This window comes from Fukomys damarensis, unplaced genomic scaffold (assembly GCF_012274545.1).
Source record: "Fukomys damarensis isolate Sample0158 unplaced genomic scaffold, DMR_v1.0_HiC HiC_scaffold_39, whole genome shotgun sequence".
NCBI classification, from domain to species: domain Eukaryota; kingdom Metazoa; phylum Chordata; class Mammalia; order Rodentia; family Bathyergidae; genus Fukomys; species Fukomys damarensis.
In genome coordinates, this window is record NW_022900951.1 from 3,761,737 (window position 1) to 3,777,659 (window position 15,923).

Below are 15,923 nucleotides of genomic sequence, written 5' to 3' on the forward strand. Positions count from 1 at the left end.
GTGCGCGTGGCTGCGGAATCTGCGCAGGCGCGCCCTAGTGCTGAGTCTCGGGGGTAGCTGCGGAGCAGAAATAAAGCGCGGGCGGGCGCTGAATAGGCCTCGCCTGGATTCGCCCTTCACACCTCGTTTCTTTCATGTTGCGGACTGGGCCGCTCGGCCAAGTCTCGCAGGGAATCTAGTCCTATACTCTAGCGAGTAAATTCATGGCTTGATTTGAGAAAGGGCGACAGTAAGGAAGCAGGGTCCAGGCAAGGGGCTGTGGAGTAGAGAGGAAGTCGCGCAGTTGCTCAGGATGACATCACCAGGAGCCACAGGGTTGCAGCCAAATGATCTGGGTCTTAAACTTCTCAGAAAGGTCCTTCTGGGCCCCAGGCGCCAGGCCCTGGGTCAGTATACCTTTAGAAAGGTCCTGGGCCCCAGGCGCCAGGCCTCGGGTCAGTTTACCTTTAGAAAGGTCCTTGTGGACCCCAGGCGCCAAGTCCAGGTCAGTTTACCTTTAGGGTTCACCCGCCCGCTTCCCTGTGGCTCCGGACAGGGGGGGGGGTCTCTACGCATGCGCAGTGATGCTTCTTCGGCCTCCTGAGCTGCGCAAACCCAGTAGGAGAGGCTCCGAAGGCCTTAGCAGTCTGTGTAGAGTGCATCTACCGTTATTTCCTAGGTCTTTTTAGCTGCTCTTTTTTTGTTTTGTTTTTCGCTTGTCCAAACCCACCAGAGAGTGCAATCTGCAATCTATTAGGGGGAGGGTCCTTTGCTATTTTCAGAAAGTACCTTTAAAGCACTAATCCTATTTTGCCTTCTGGGTGCACGTTTAAGCATCGTGTTGGAATTCAGCTCAGCGTCTGTGTGGCTGGTGAAGCGCTCTGACTCAGCTTCCCCTTGCAAGTGAGGCAAGTTAGGCCCTTGGTATCAGGACATAGTACGTGTTCGATAAAATTAGGCCTTCCTGGATTCCAGTGGGTAGTGCAATCACCACTTCCCTTTGAAGACCCTGGGCCTCAGGGAAGACAGTTCAGGAGCCAGTTCGTAAGGAAACTGTGGCCCGAATGCAGTCCTCCGTGGATTCCGTGTTTGTTATGGCCACTCTTAGCAACACGGCACAAACTGGGTGACCTAAATAACAGACATCTACTGGTTCCCAGTTCTAGAGGCCACGAGTCCTAGATCGAGAAGACTGCAGGGTTAACTCCCCCTGAAAGGCTGTCAGAAAATGGTCTCTTCCAGGTCTTTCCCCTTTGCTTGTCTGTGATTGTCCTTGCCACAAATCTAGTCCTATTATCTCCCCTTGATTTTCTAGGAACATTTGTCATATTGCATTAAGGCCTACCGTAAAGGCCGCTCTTCAGCTTAAAGACCCTCTTTCCAAAAGAGCGACCTGAGAAGTCCAACACTTGTTTCTTTTGTAAGACCTAAAGTCTCACTTCCACTCCACGGAGCGTGAACAGCCAAAAAGGCCTCCACAATGCTGGGCCCAACACCCAGCGAGGCTCCAGGAGCTCGACGGAGAATGAGAAACCCAGGAACACACCAGGCTAGATGGTAAAGAGACCTTTATTAGTCTGGCCAGACGGCACTCCCAGAGCCAGGTGGCTCAGAGAGGCGCCTAGCTCAGGGGCCGAGGTCCTCTTATAGGGAGTAAAAGAGGGGGTTAACATTTTTGGGCTCACAGACAGGGGACAAAGGTCTGCTGACTTGAGCTGGTGGTCAGCAGTCACATGTTCAACAGTCACATATTGATGAGTAACAGGTACCACCTGTAGGATGTCTCAAAGGTCACTAAGACACTCCGGATGAGCAAACAGTTTGTCAATTAGCTTGGGCTCTATGTCTGGAGTCTCTAATTTACAAGTAGATTCAGATCCGGACTCCAAACAATACAAGAGTGATCCACATTCTTAGGCCAGGGCTGGAACAAAGGTCGGGGCTGTGGCTACAATGGGAGGGGTTCAGGACACTGTCTCCTAGGCCCTTTGCCATTTAGCAAGGGCTTGTAATTTAGGGACACAGTTCCACCCAGATCAGGTTCCTTCCAGCAGCGTTTGCTCAGGTTCTTACAGTGTGCTGGTACTCACTCGTTGGAGACTTTAGAGTTTTCATTATCAATTCCTTTTCTGAATACACCGACGAGAGTTATTTTTATTTTCTTTTGTAACAGCACAGCTTTGCATACTTATCAGACGAACAGAGTTGTTAAAAGCAAAAACAGTCACACTGCCAGGATGAAGACTGAACACGGTGATCACCAGTGCGCTGGAACGGATCACTGTGTCAGGGACGCTTGGTGCCTGAGAAAGAGCAGGGGGAGTTGGCGGGCTTTTGAAGCCTCCTGCAGACTTGCTGCAAAAATAAGCTAATATTTGGAAGTGGGTGATAAAGACTTCTTGTGTATTGTATCCATTCCAGGTCAGGGGAGGACTCTTGGGGGACAATGCACCTTTCTCCTTGTGCCAGGAGCCAAAATAGGTTGGGAAGTGATTTCCCTTAACTGCCGCTGACATAGCACAACTGCATGACAATCACAGAAGATAATATAGAGGATTCATCTGGGGTTCAGCACCCACCCCCCCCAGACCTGAGAAGCTCCATCATGTCATTGCATTAAAAAGCTTACTTTCCACATTCTCCCAAAGCTTCTTTTGCACACACAGAATGGAAGACACCTCTGCTCTTAGAAATGAAACAAACCTGAGTGTAGGAAGGCTTCTTGGTTACCAGCTGGGTTGGCAAGGAATGACATTGTGCTAGGGATGTGATCTGTATGTGAGTGACACGTTATCCTTCAGACCTTGTGACTGGTTCATCTTGGCTGTCAATCCGATTGGTGTGTGAGATGCCTAAGGGATTACTGAAGCCCACTTCTGGGTGTGTCTGGGTAGGCTTGGGGGTGTAAACTTTGGGGGCTGTATCTCATCCCTGGCCCGTCCCGTCCCCCCCCCCCGCCCCTCTGCTTCCTGACTGCCCTGAGGTAAACAGCTTCCCTCTGCCGTGCCCTTCGGCATGCTGTGTCTTGGAGCCAGCTGCCCCTGGAGTGAACTTCTCTGCATTGAGCCAGAATGAACCTGTCCTCAGTTGCGCTGTGAATGTCACCTGTGTGGTTCCAGGGATGAAAAGATGACTAATAATACAGCCTTTCAAGATTCCCCAGAAGAGGCAAAGACAGGCCAGTCCTTTGCAGAAGTCCGATTCATTTCTGCCTTACAGTTTAATTTTCCCCAATTGTGTTTACCCCTTGGGTCAATAGCTCAGTTTCCCTGGAAATTCAAAAAGACAAGAGAAAAGATCCAGAAAACTGCAGTAAAACTATGTCAAAGAACATTAACACCTGATCGAAAAAACGTGATTTTTTTCTCGTGCAACATAGGAAATTGGATCATGTGAGATGCATTTCTGTAGCTGTCCTAACCTTAATAGCATCCTGGCTCTTTTCATCCTCTATTTTTTCCTGCTTTTGTTCTGGTGCTCCTCTGTTTGTGTTGTCTAACGTCTTAGGTGAGAGGCTGTCCTTCCACATTGTGTTTGCAGTTGGGCAGTTGTCTCTGGGCCAGCCATCTGTGGTGGAAAGCTGTCCCCGGCAGCACAGCGGGGAGGTGGCAGCAGCAGTAGCAAGCCACAGCTCACTGTGGGCCGCAAGATCACAAAGATAAAGCACCCGACACTCCAGAAGCATCCTGTGTTGCTAAGTTGGTCTGTTCTGGAGGCAAATTGTGCTTAGTACACGTTAACTTACTTTGTTTTCAGTCTATGGTTGATGAATCGGTGTGTGTGTGTGTGTGTGTGTGTGTGTTTGTGTATGGTTAAATGTAGGAGCATCTGCTTGTGGTGCTGTGGAGGGGAAGTTCATTGTTCTTGACCCTCTGAGTATAACCTAGAGGAGAGATGTCCATTTTTCTTCCTTTCCTTTCCTGTCTGTCTGTCTGTCTCTGTCTCTCTCACTCCCCATTTCTGTACGTCTTTCTCAGTCTGGGGACGGAATTCCGTGCCTCGGTGGGTTCTAGGCACACTCTCTACCACTGAGCCCCATGCTATTTAAGTTTCATACTCACCCTGAAAAACTAGAAGGCGGGCTTAAGGAACTTCTTTAAAAAGTGATGAAATGCCGATTTGGGTTCAAACAAGAAACTTCTGTCAGTTTGATAGTCTTCCCTAGTGATGGGGGAATTTTTTTCTCTCTCTCTCTCTCAATGGTAATAAATGATTTTTTTATTTGTTTGTTTTGTTTTGGTACTGGAGATCTAACGCAGGACCTTGCCCTTGCCAGACAGGCACAGCCCCCCCGAGTTATCTCCCCAGCCTGAGACAGATGATGTTCTAAAACAGCCTGTGTGGAGGGAGGGTTCAGACACTGAAAACACGAGTGAGGCAGGTGCTCAAACCTAACTGTGCTTTGTAATAGCCACTGCATCCTTGGGATTCTCTCTCCCTAGGATGGATGCAACTGCGGGTGATGCGATCTCTGCTATCTCTTTTGCCAGACCCCCAGCAAGAGGAGCTCCTCAAATCTGGGCTGAATTCGCCCTCCTCAGCAGGAACCTTGCTCTCTATCAGACGCTGATCATCACAGCTTCTTCTGAGTGAACTCTCTGTGCTCGCCCGAGAGTATTTGCTCCCGTGCAGCGCGATCGGTCCCTCATGCGGCGCTGTGGCGCCTGCGTGGAAGCGCTGCTCAAGGCCGCGCGCCGAGAGTCCAGGCTTAAAGAATGATGGCTGACGGTGGTTACAGTTCTCTCGCTACTTTATAACCAGTCACAGCCACCGGCCCTCCAGTGCCTAGGAAATACGCACTGCTTTATGAATGAGCTGTGGATCACACTTCTCATCTTTCTCCTGCTTGCTGCAGAAATAAGGAAATGGAGCTGCTGGGAACTTAGGCAGCTACCGCAGCACGGACGTGTGAAAATACGCGGAGCGGAGGGTGGAACTTCGGTTCATTTTGCAACCTCAGAAAACATCCCTATATTTTCATATACAATTAAAAATTTTCTGATTATTACTGGTAAATATTCTAATCCGCAGCATGAAAATGCAAGTACTATGAAAGTCAAAATACAGTATTGCTTGTACAAATATAGGCAAATGTGTTCTAGCAGCCCCAGCTAAAAAACTATAAGGAAAGCAAAAGCTCCAGTTAAGAACAGCAATCTCTTTCCCCTTGTGCATTTCAGATAACAACCGAGCAACAACGTGGTCCAGTTTGCTCTGGAATGTCAGTTTTCTCCTTAGTGCCCTTGAAACCAAATCCTACCCTGACTAATGGTAGGAGAGCAGAAAGCCGATTCCATAACCTCAATCTCCAGCTTGTCCCAGACCACAGATCTGGGAAAGAGTTGTCCCTTCCACATGCACAAACTTGTGTTCACTTGAAAACTCCCATTCCTGAGACCTAGCACGGTCTGGGGATTTTCCCAGCTTTAGGAGTACCACATGCGCCCTTAAAAAAGAAAATAAAATCTATTACTTTCCCGTGAAGCCGAGACCCTCGTACATACTTTAGAAATGTCTGGTTTGTAGTCAGGGCTTGCAAGGGAAGAGGTTTAATACAGGATACATAATTTAAAGGATTATTTTATAATATTCACCCAAAGAGTGAAATGCGAGAGTGCAGAAGATGTCTGCGTATTAGAGACCCAAAGAATTTAGTGGAAGGCCTGGAGCACACGACGGTGTCTCATTCCTATCGGTATGGTGGACTTGCCCCAAGAAGGCCCAAAGACCAGTGGTGGAAGCCAGAAAGCCTGTACCTGCCAGATGAGGGATTTGTCCCACCAGGCTGAAGGATCTGCACTGGAGCCAAGAAGCGACTTTCAAGGTGAAGAGCAGGGTTTCCCTGTCAAGCAGCCATTCCCAGCCGCAGTAAGGGCTCTAGATTCTCCAACGAAAACAGCCAAGTTTGCATCAGGAAAATCAGCCACAGTAAGCAGCGAGCTTCTCTTGAGAAAATCCACAGTCCCCGATTGATTCCTCCTCCCCACCAGTTCTCTGTTTATGCCTTTGGCAACAATCCTCAAGTGGGTCTTCCATGCGCGGAACCACGCTAACCCAGTTAAACTGGGCTATCCAAGTTGCCCATTAGTTAATCTACCACACCTGATAAGTCTTTGTTTTTGTTGGTGGTGGTGGTGGTGGTACCAGGGATGGAGCTCAGGTCTTTGCACTTGCAAGGCAGGCGGTGGAACCACTGAGCTAAATCCCCGGCCACACCTGAGAAGTCTTATGCTGAGGACCTTTTCTGATTTTAAAATTCAGTCTCACCGTCAGCTGTTATCTTGAAGTAATCAGTAAGAATTCAAGCTGCGGAAAAGTGACCCAAACACCAAGCACACTGAAATAGCCCCAGAAATTTACCTTGTAAAGTTCATAGATTCAGAATCTTTCTAAGCACCTAAAATAGTTGAGGTTTAAGAATTTCAAGGGGGATGGAGATGTGTAGATATAGGTGTACAAATGCACATCTGTTATAGTACATATAGTATGGCGACCATTGTAAAGGAACACGACATGAGCGTAGTCATATTGACCTGTGATTCACCCGAGCGGTGTGGACGTGCCGTCGCTATAGCAATGGGCTAGTTCAGCTGGTGGTCTGATCTATTGCCTAGCAGATGTAACCCATAATGGTTGTTATTGTTTCCCTCTGGAATGTGTGGGCGGCACTCTCGCTCCCGTGACTCCCATGCATGGAGAGTATAAAAGGAAGAGGTTCTGTAATAAAGCAAGCAAGGAACTTGAGAAGAAAGGTGTCTCCTGTCTCTCTGTCCTCGTCCTTTCAGGTTTAGGACCTGCTGGCAGGATCCTGATGACGCGGCTCGCGACAATATAGTATGTATACACACACACACACACACACACACACACACACATAATTGGTGTGGGCAATTTTAAGGAATATGAAATCCCAGAATTCTGGGAGGCTAAGACAGAAGGATCATAAGTTTAAGCCCAACCTGGACAACTGAATAACTTGGTGAGGCTCGGATTATGAAAATGAAAATAAGAAACAATAAGAATTGAAAAATCGACTGGGGGTATAGTTCAGTGCCAAGGCCCTGGATACAATTCTCAGAACTGCCTAAAAAACAAAACAAACCAACAACAAAAAAAAGAAAATGCCTTATACTTTAAATACATGTATTTGCCTATACACACCATAGTACATGTTATATATAACAGAATTAATGTAGGTGATATCGAGAAGTTGAGAACAAATGTCATTGTGAGTAGTTTAATGTACTTAATGTACATACTTTTGCACAGAGCCTCGCATCCTGACACTTCCTAAGGAAGCATATTTAAGTCAAACATGCATTCACTGTACTTAACTCATTGGGTATGATAGCTTATCCTAGGCTGCCTTAGGTGTATTCAGAGCACGCGTGTTACTTACAGTGGAGCAAAACCAGTTTTACAATAAAGTGTTGCCCACTTCCCATACACATAGAGGTGCACACTGTGTAGTCCATGTGGGATCCAAATAACACAAGACACAGTTTGCAATAGATGCTTGCAACACAGCCGAGTGCAGAGTGTGGGTCGTTTCTGCCTGTGACTGTATTTCTGACTGGGAGCTCCTGCCTACCTCTGGGAGAGATGATGGTTCTGAGAATCACAGGCTCAGGAGAGGATCAAAACTCAGCATGCAACGTACAGGTTTTACCAGATGCGCCTCACTTTTGCACCATTGTAAAGCTAGTATAGCAGCAACAGCATAAGACCCCCCAAAATCTTATGTCCATCCATGGTGCATGTCTTAGTTACTTTCTCAGCCCCGAGGCGCAGAACTCAGCACCTACAGCTCTCAGGAGGAAAGGTTTATCTGGGCTCACCTATTGTAGAGGTTTCAGTCTGTAGTTGGCTGGCTCCCAGGCAGAGCAGCATAGCAGCGGAGAAGCAGTCCATGGCATGGTGGCTGTGAGAAGCACAGAGGGATTAAGCAAGGAGGAGGGACACAGACCCTGCCAGGCCACGTCCCCAGCAACCCACCTCCTCCACCTTCCCATTTAACCTCACCTCCCAACTTCCCATTTAGCTATAAACTCATCAGTGGAGCAGTCCACCGCCCAGTGTCGTGCTTCACGATCCAATCACCTCCCCAGTGCGCCACCTACAAGCACACGAGGGTTTGGCGGAACATCTGGATGCAAACCATAGCAGCGTGTCAGGGGCCGTCTGTACCTAGGTACATGTGTGTGGTTAGGAGAAACTTGAAAGATCTTTATATGTAATATGTGTGTATATATTTATATGCAATTGTCTTGATTTGAGAGTTGTATAACAGGTAAATGAAATGGATGGATCAACTGGGCACAATGGATGTACTTTTTGTTCTTTTGTGGGCACATTTCAATTGAATGTATTTGTTTGCTGCCATCATATTAATGTATAAAGAATACCGTTTAACAAGCATATATTTCAACTCAATTTCCTGCAGCTATTTAAAATGCTGTGAAAGGCTCTTAAAGGCAATTAATTTCCATGGCTTCTTGCTCCCAGAGTAAACTAGAATGCCATTTAAAGAAAAGTAATTTGCTAGGGCTTGGTTTTTGGTTGAATAGTAAAGCTATAACTTCAAAGTCCAGAATGTACTCTATCAAGGAGCAAATCATGGTTAGTCCTGCTACAGGAAGGGGAAAAGAAATCAGGAAAACTCACAACTGAAAGGACTCAGGCTGAATCTACTCAGAATTTTCTGTCTTTCTTCTTTGATCCGTTCCCCCCCATATTATATTAAGACATGAAGGAATAACTCTAAGGACGCTTCCCATATGCATTTATGCTGTGCGACCCCATTATTTTCATTTTGTTTGTTTGTTTTGGTACCAGGGATCGAACTCAGGCGGCCCTCATTACTTTCATTTTGATAATCAAAGAAGGCCCCGAGAGCAAAGCTACAACGACACAGGTGGTTGTATTTGTTCTCTATTCTTACAGCAAATGCTTGAGATAATTAGTTTATAAGGAGAAAAGTTTTGCTCACGTGTTCAGAGGTTTCAGTTCCTTATCGATTGGCCCCTTTTCTCTGGACTTGAGGCAAGGCAGCACATCGTGGTGGGACCCTTTGGGGGACGCTGACGTTCCGAACTATAACAGATGTTTTTACATTTCTAGACTCAAGGGCCATGGTGAATGGCTTGGTGGAGGATCGCTGAGTCCGAGCCCAGTAGACCGGAGCTCCTGACTGTTGAACCTGTGTCATTGTTGAGAGAAGAGGAATCTATTCATTGGTTTCTGCGGATTTGGACTTCCTCTTCTTTGTGTGGCTCGGGGAAGAAGCCTTGCGTGAGTACCTTGTCGCTGGGATCTCAAATGCCTGCTTTGCACGGAGTTGTTTGTTTCCTGACTCAGGGTCGTGAGGACCAAGCCTCTGTCTGGCTGCATCGCAGTGTTGGCTGCACGTTCAGTCTTGGAAAGTGAGTCTGCTGAGCAGGGAAGGTTCGCACCATGCTCTCCTTCTGTGGGGCGTGAGGATTTTCCACCCGCGGTGTCTGTGTCCGCCTCCTTCTGGGTAAAGTAGGGAGAGGAGAGGCGCCCCTGGCTGACTTCTGCGTGAGGGTCAGTGCGCCTGTGGTAACACATTTTCAGGTGGGGCCAGCCCTCGGCAGGTTCACGGATCGTCTCCCCTGGTTTATGGATTAAAGCCCCTGTTTTTCAACCTCTGTGAGATTATGCAGAAAGCCTAGTGTGTTTCCTAATGGGTCCTAAAGCAAAGTTTTTCTGTCCTCTTAAAACTGCCCCAAGGCACTATCTGTTTCCTGGCCAGTCAGCAAGACTTGCGCCGTTATTTCCAATCAGTAATGCGGCCTGGATTGTATTCTTCTGCCTGTTTACTGACAAGAAAGCTGGCACCTCAAGAGATGAGGGTCCCCCAAGAGATTTAAGGCACCTTCAAAAGACTCCCCGTGCAGCAAGCAGCAGAATCAAGGCGGGATTCTGGTCCATCTGGGTTCCAAGTCCCCTTCTCGGTAATTCAGAAGAATCCACTTGGGGGGATTTGTAATGGAACCAGATACTAAATAGACCTAAGAAATGCTGTGCAAGGGCCAGGGATTTATCTCAGCGGATTGGTGGCCTGCCTTGCAAGCGCAAAGACCCGAGTTCAATCCCCGGTACAAAAAAAAAAAAAAAAAAGAAAAGCTGTGCTGTGGGAATCCTCTGTGTAGGAGATCTCCACTGTGGATCGTCAGCCCTGTAGTGAGGGCGCTGAAGAGCAGAGAATGGGGTTCGGGAACAGGTTTGTGCACCACCGGAGCCCTGTGCTTTCTGCGGTGGGTGTTGTGTAATCCTCCTGACCTCTGAACAGTCCGGGAGAGGAAGTAGTGAGGGCCTCATAGAAGTGAATAACTGTGCATTTCTTAGGGCAAAAGAGAGGTGGTTATCTCACTCAGGGCTGATACAGCTCTCTTGGGGGATCCCAGGCGAGGGCTGTGTTTTGGTGTGAAGCGCATGCCTGGAATCGGCCAGAGAAACTGCGTGGCTGAATGTCTTCCGTGACCACATGCAGCGGCAGAGGGGAGGGTGGCCTGTAGCCATACGCGCTTTGGGTTAGTGAGACGCCCTGGGACAGGGAAGAGGAAAGGGTACATGGCAGAGAAGGACCACCGAGAAAAGAGCAGGAAAGAAGGATAACGGGACTTGTAGTTTAGCAATTGCACACGGGAGTTGCAGCTATTATGACTTCTAAGAACCTTAAGAAACTCACTGCAAGGAAGAAGTAGCTTCTGGTTGGTCCGAAACCATTTCCTGACAAGGAAAGAGAAGAGCTTCCTGACCTTTTTTCTCTTTCTTTACCTCCGTGCTCCAGGCATAGAAATATCTGTAGCCACCACTGGGGGAAAGGGTGAGAAATAGAGGAGAAAGGCGGTTCTGCCTTCTGTAAGCCCTCCCTCCTAGGCTTATTAAACCGTGCCTTCCCTGGAGGTGGATTGAGGGGGCGAGAACAAGTCTTTCCTGGGGATTGAAACTCAGAGATTTAATATTGCAACAGACATTTAATCTTGAACTTTAAAGCATTCAGTGCTGAGAAATCTCTAGAGACACGTTGGAATTTTGACCCCTAGCTGGTATAAAACATTTTTGAAAAGAACAAATTCTATAGAGAGAGCCTAGGGGGTAGAATGTTGCCCGTGGATGATGTTTTTGGGTGATACTGAGTCATACTCGGTCCTGTTCAAGTACATGTCAGGCTTCACTGTGCTGGAACCCTTCCTTACTATGAAGAGTGGAAAAGATACCCTGGATACATTAAATATTCGTCATGTGAGTGCCTACCACAGGCCAGAGGCACACAAAACAATTAACAGTAAGCCCACTTTTCATCCACAGAAGAATAATGAAAACAAAGGCGCAAAATTTGTCTGTCACTTTTGTTTCTCTTATCTTTTTGACTTACTGTCTTCATGAGGTGATCAACTTATAAAGAGAGGGTAAGAGAAAATAAATAAAAATATGGAGAGCGATTTTTGTCACGGGCTCTGATTTTCCTGAAGGCGTGAGGTTGGAGGACTCCCTCTCTGTGTGTTTCATCAGTGTTTCTAAGACACCTCCCCACTCTGCTGCCATGAATCAACGTGGTAGCCACGGTTGTTGCTCAATGCCGTGGTGTTGACCAACAAAATGAATTCCTTGGGGCTCTTTGCACTGCCTTTTATGTGTAACTCACTCAGCAAACAGGCTATCTGGGCTGAGGTGCATCAAACTCTAGACAAAACATCCAAAGCATCACCCTCCTTGTTAGCACCCTGAGCTACATCCACGGTTGTTCTTGCTCAGGTGGAAAAAACATTGTCATCCCACTTTTCATGCCATGCTGTGCATCTCATAGGCCGCTTATTTGTTTCTTTGCTGTGTGTTTATAATGAATTGCTAAAGCCCACTGAGGTCAGGGAAAGGCTCTAAGTGAACTCGTGCTTTTCTTCTATTTTCTTTTTCCATGTCAGAAAGTCAGTAAGTAAGTAAAGATGAGAGTGAAGTATTCGGAGCTGGCACACAGGTCTTGCAGTGTGACTACTGGTTCTTCAAGTGGAGTTTATCTCTGATTGATATCTCAAATACGCGGGGCATGGGAGAAGGCCAATGCAGAAATGCATGCACTAGAATAACTTTTTCATGATGGATGTGTCCATGACCAACTGATGACTGTCCCGATGGCGGTGGTTGGATCTAACTACCCAGGCTGTCCAGTGATTATTCACACATCGTGAACTTCCAGGCTAGGATACTGCCCTACAACATGAGGTGATACCTTTTTGAGATCCTGAAGGAAAGGGACAGAGAACCTGAGCCTCTCAGTGAGCAGCCCTGTCTGAAAGCCATCCAAGGACTGGTGAGTGGGATTATTATTACTATGGTTTTGTTTCTCAGCTGGTAAGACATTGAGATATGACAGGAAAAGACTACTCAGAGTTATCTGATCTGTACTGTATCAAAACAAGTCAAAAGGTTTCTACTTCTTTCTCTTTCAGAACAGGTGGGGTACGAGTTAATAAAACCAACGGGAGAGCTACTTCTTAGCTGTGGGACATGGACTTCGCGGCTCTCCTCGGTGGGGCCAGTGAATGTTGGTACATTTTAATCTGTAGTGTTACATTAAAGGAAATAGCTAGAAAGCCGCCTACCGCAGTTTATCTAACAGGATTTATTTGATCTTCTGCCTGGAAACAAGATGGTCTTGAGGGAGAATAGAGCACTGACCAAATATTATTTCTTTTCTGTATTACAGCAGTGGTTTGAAAATATAAGGTTAGAGAGAGGGAGGGGGAATAAGAGAAGGAGGGAGCAAAGGAAAAGAAGAGGAGGTGGAGAGAGAGAGAGCACTCAGAAGAACCCTATATGGAAATGAACGAATACAAAGGTTCATTTGTGGTATAGCTGATTCAAAAGAGAAATTAAATCAATTAACCTATGTATTAAATATGAGAATCAGTGCTGCTGAACTAGATACAGTAAATATAGGAAAGATGTGTTTGTCATCCCACTGCAGCCTGTGAAAGACTGGAGTTTTCCTAACTTTACTTTTCATTGCTTTTCTGAAAAATGCATGTGAGAAGGAATTAGCTGTGGCACTAGTTTCCTTTTTTTTTTTTTCATTTTGGAGTTCTTTTTAAAATTTGTAAATATGAGGTTTCCAGATCTGTCATGAACACCTGAATTTAGAGGCTTGAAATTAAAAGAACAAAAGGTCCAACTTCTTTAGGGGACATAAGCATATGTCTTCAAATGTATTATGACCAGAACTGTGTTGGTTTTGTTTTAGGTTGTGGTGTGCTTACTGTTCATTACATCATTGTTCAAGATTGTGTTTGTCTCTGTAGAAGGCACTGGGCTTTCTGAGGAATGAGTATGTAATCTGCAAATTAGCCGTCAGTAGGTGTGGTGGCACAGGTCTGTCATCTCAGCACTTGGGTGGCTGAGGCAGGAGGATTGCTGTGATTTTCAGACCAGCCGGGCTCCATAGTGAGTTCGAGGGTAGCCAGAATGACATAGTGAGACTCTGTGGGGAGAGAGAGAAAGGGGGGGGGGAGAAGAAGGAGAAAGGAGGAGGAAGAGGAGGGAGGGAGGGAGACGGAAAGAGTGAGGGAGGAGACAGAGGGAGAGAGAAAGGTGGAGAAAAGAAAAGTCTAGAAGGAAAGGAAGAAAGAAAGGAGTGGTTATTGTTTTGGGAAAATTTATATTAATTATAGAAAGGAAGCAGCAGGCTCAAAATGTAACCTTTGAAATGCTTGCAGAATATAAACTGGGAAGCAAACAACAAATGCATGACTTTTTTGATCCCAAAGATAGGTGTAAAGAAATGCATGTAATCCCTTCTAGATTAAGCACACCACGTTACTGAGAGCATTATAGTAATGTTCATCGAGAATTGCGCTGTACAGTTCTTGAATACTTCTCAGTCATTGGAAGCATCATGTATCCCCTATTTGCCAATTAAATTAGATTTAATTAGATTCAATCAGAGCAGTGCTAAGAGTTCTAGTTAAAAATGATGTCACTAAACCTGCTGAAGTTATTTTATACCAAGTTTACTCCAATTTACAATCATTTACTTCGTGTGTGTTTTTGTCTCAATGAACACATGATGATGGTTGATAAAAATCCTTATGAACCAGCAGGTAGTGTGGCATTATTATTTACGAATGGAGGAATTTGCTGCCCTTCTTCAGAATGAGATTGTAACCGAACAGCTCTGATCTCAGGATGCAGAAGTATAAAAACTTTCAATGCATGAATAAAGAAAAAAACAAGTTAATAGCAATTCCATGTATTTGCAACCAAAGCTTGAACTGTAAAGGCCAGGTAGCCCTTCAAAGGTTGAATAAACAAGCATTGGAAGTTAGCAGGGTTGGGAGGTCAAACTCTAGCTCAGTGACAGAATGCCTGCTCAGTGTGTGAGAGGCCCTGGGTTCAGACTCCAGCCTCCGAAAATAAAATGAAATACAATTAAACATAAAAACCCTCGGGAGCAATCTCTAGGGTGTTGTTGTGATCGTATCTTCTCATTAAAATTTCAGCCTTGCTTGAGATTCACCCTTGTAACACTTGGCCACGGATTCAACAGGTGCTTTCCTGGTACCCGTGGGGTATAAATAACAGAGTCTGTGCCTGTGAGAAGTCTGGTGCTACCTCCAGTGTTGTCTGAGAAGGAAAACGAGCACTCCTTATGAACACAGACTGTGCTATTGTCAAGAGTAATTACACACCTATTAGGAGCAGGTGGAGGTAGACTGCAGGGACTTGCCCCCGGGCTAATTAGGAGCAGCATCCTGGACAGTGGAATTTCTTGGAAAGTCTGGAGGTGGCGTGGAGCTGGCCCAGGGTCCTGGGTCCCTTTCGGTGGTTCTAGGGTTGGAAAATTTCCAATCCAGAGAGAGCAGCGACACTGTGAGCTTCTCGTGCAGCTGGAGTCTGCCTGCTCCAGAGTTTCTCGCCTATTGAGCGCTGCGGTACTTGGGACTGGGTGACTCATTGCTGTAGGGACTATGCAGCCCTGTGGGGTGTTTTGAGTCTCTAGATGCCGGGTGACTTCTCCCTCCCCGGTGCCAACAACATTGTTCCAGTCGTGTGTTTCCAAATGTTCTTAGGCAGGTTAAATCGTCTTCCTGTTCGACAACCATTGCCCAAGAACACAGGAATGCATTTAAAATACAGAAGCTGGAGCTGCGATGGAAACCAGGGTATCTCAGCCGTGCACTGTGCACACTACGGTGGGGTCTTGCTCCGAGGTGGGGCTGACCTGGGCAGTGCTGTTGTGGAGCCGTGTCCCTCCATCCCACTCAGTACGTGGCATCAGTGCCTGTTCCCGACAGCTTTGCTATTGCATCCAAAATAACCTCAAGACGATACTGAATGTTTCCTGGGATGGTAAAGCTGCCCCTTCTTTGGAGCCCCTGAGTGGGAGACAGGCAGGAAGCAGCAGCATCTAGAGCTGTGGAGGTGTTGTGAAGACCCAATTAGGTGCCACGTCCTAATAAACCCAGCAGACTCTGAGCTCATCACCGGATGAATCTGTCAGTGAACTCCGCACCCTTATGATCAATGACTCCTCCAAAGCCCCACCTCTGGGTATTGTTGCTTTGGGGACCAAGCCTTCAACCCGTGAGGCTTCTAGGGACGTCTCGTACTCCGTATCCAACTCTCATATTCAAGTCAGTTGGGAACCAACTAACACAATTTAAAGCTCAGGTTGAACAGTCTTTGTTCATCCTGCTCAGTGCTGATCTTCATTTGATTTCACTACGGAAGTGTTCATATGGGTGGCAAGATTTTGACCAAGGTGTTCCACCTTGCACGATATAGTCATAACCTCCTTCAAAATTCCTCTGAAACCCCTCTGAATTCTTGCATAATCCTGGCTCCAAAGTCTCTCTTAAGGCTGTGAAGCTGAGATTGTAAGTGCGTGCAGCAAAGGGCCATTGTTAATCCACTGTGACTTTGGA

The 15,923-nt window shown here is 46.6% G+C and overlaps 1 protein-coding gene across 1 annotated transcript in view; it reads left to right on the plus strand.

Moving 5' to 3' along the window:
• Sts (steroid sulfatase) overlaps window positions 1–15,923 on the plus strand; it is a 177,680-nt gene that overhangs the window by 869 nt on the left and 160,888 nt on the right. The window contains exon 2 of the mRNA XM_010611155.3: window positions 9,100–9,270. The gene's annotated coding sequence lies outside the window, so the exon portion shown is untranslated. The remainder of the gene's footprint in view (window positions 1–9,099; window positions 9,271–15,923) is intronic.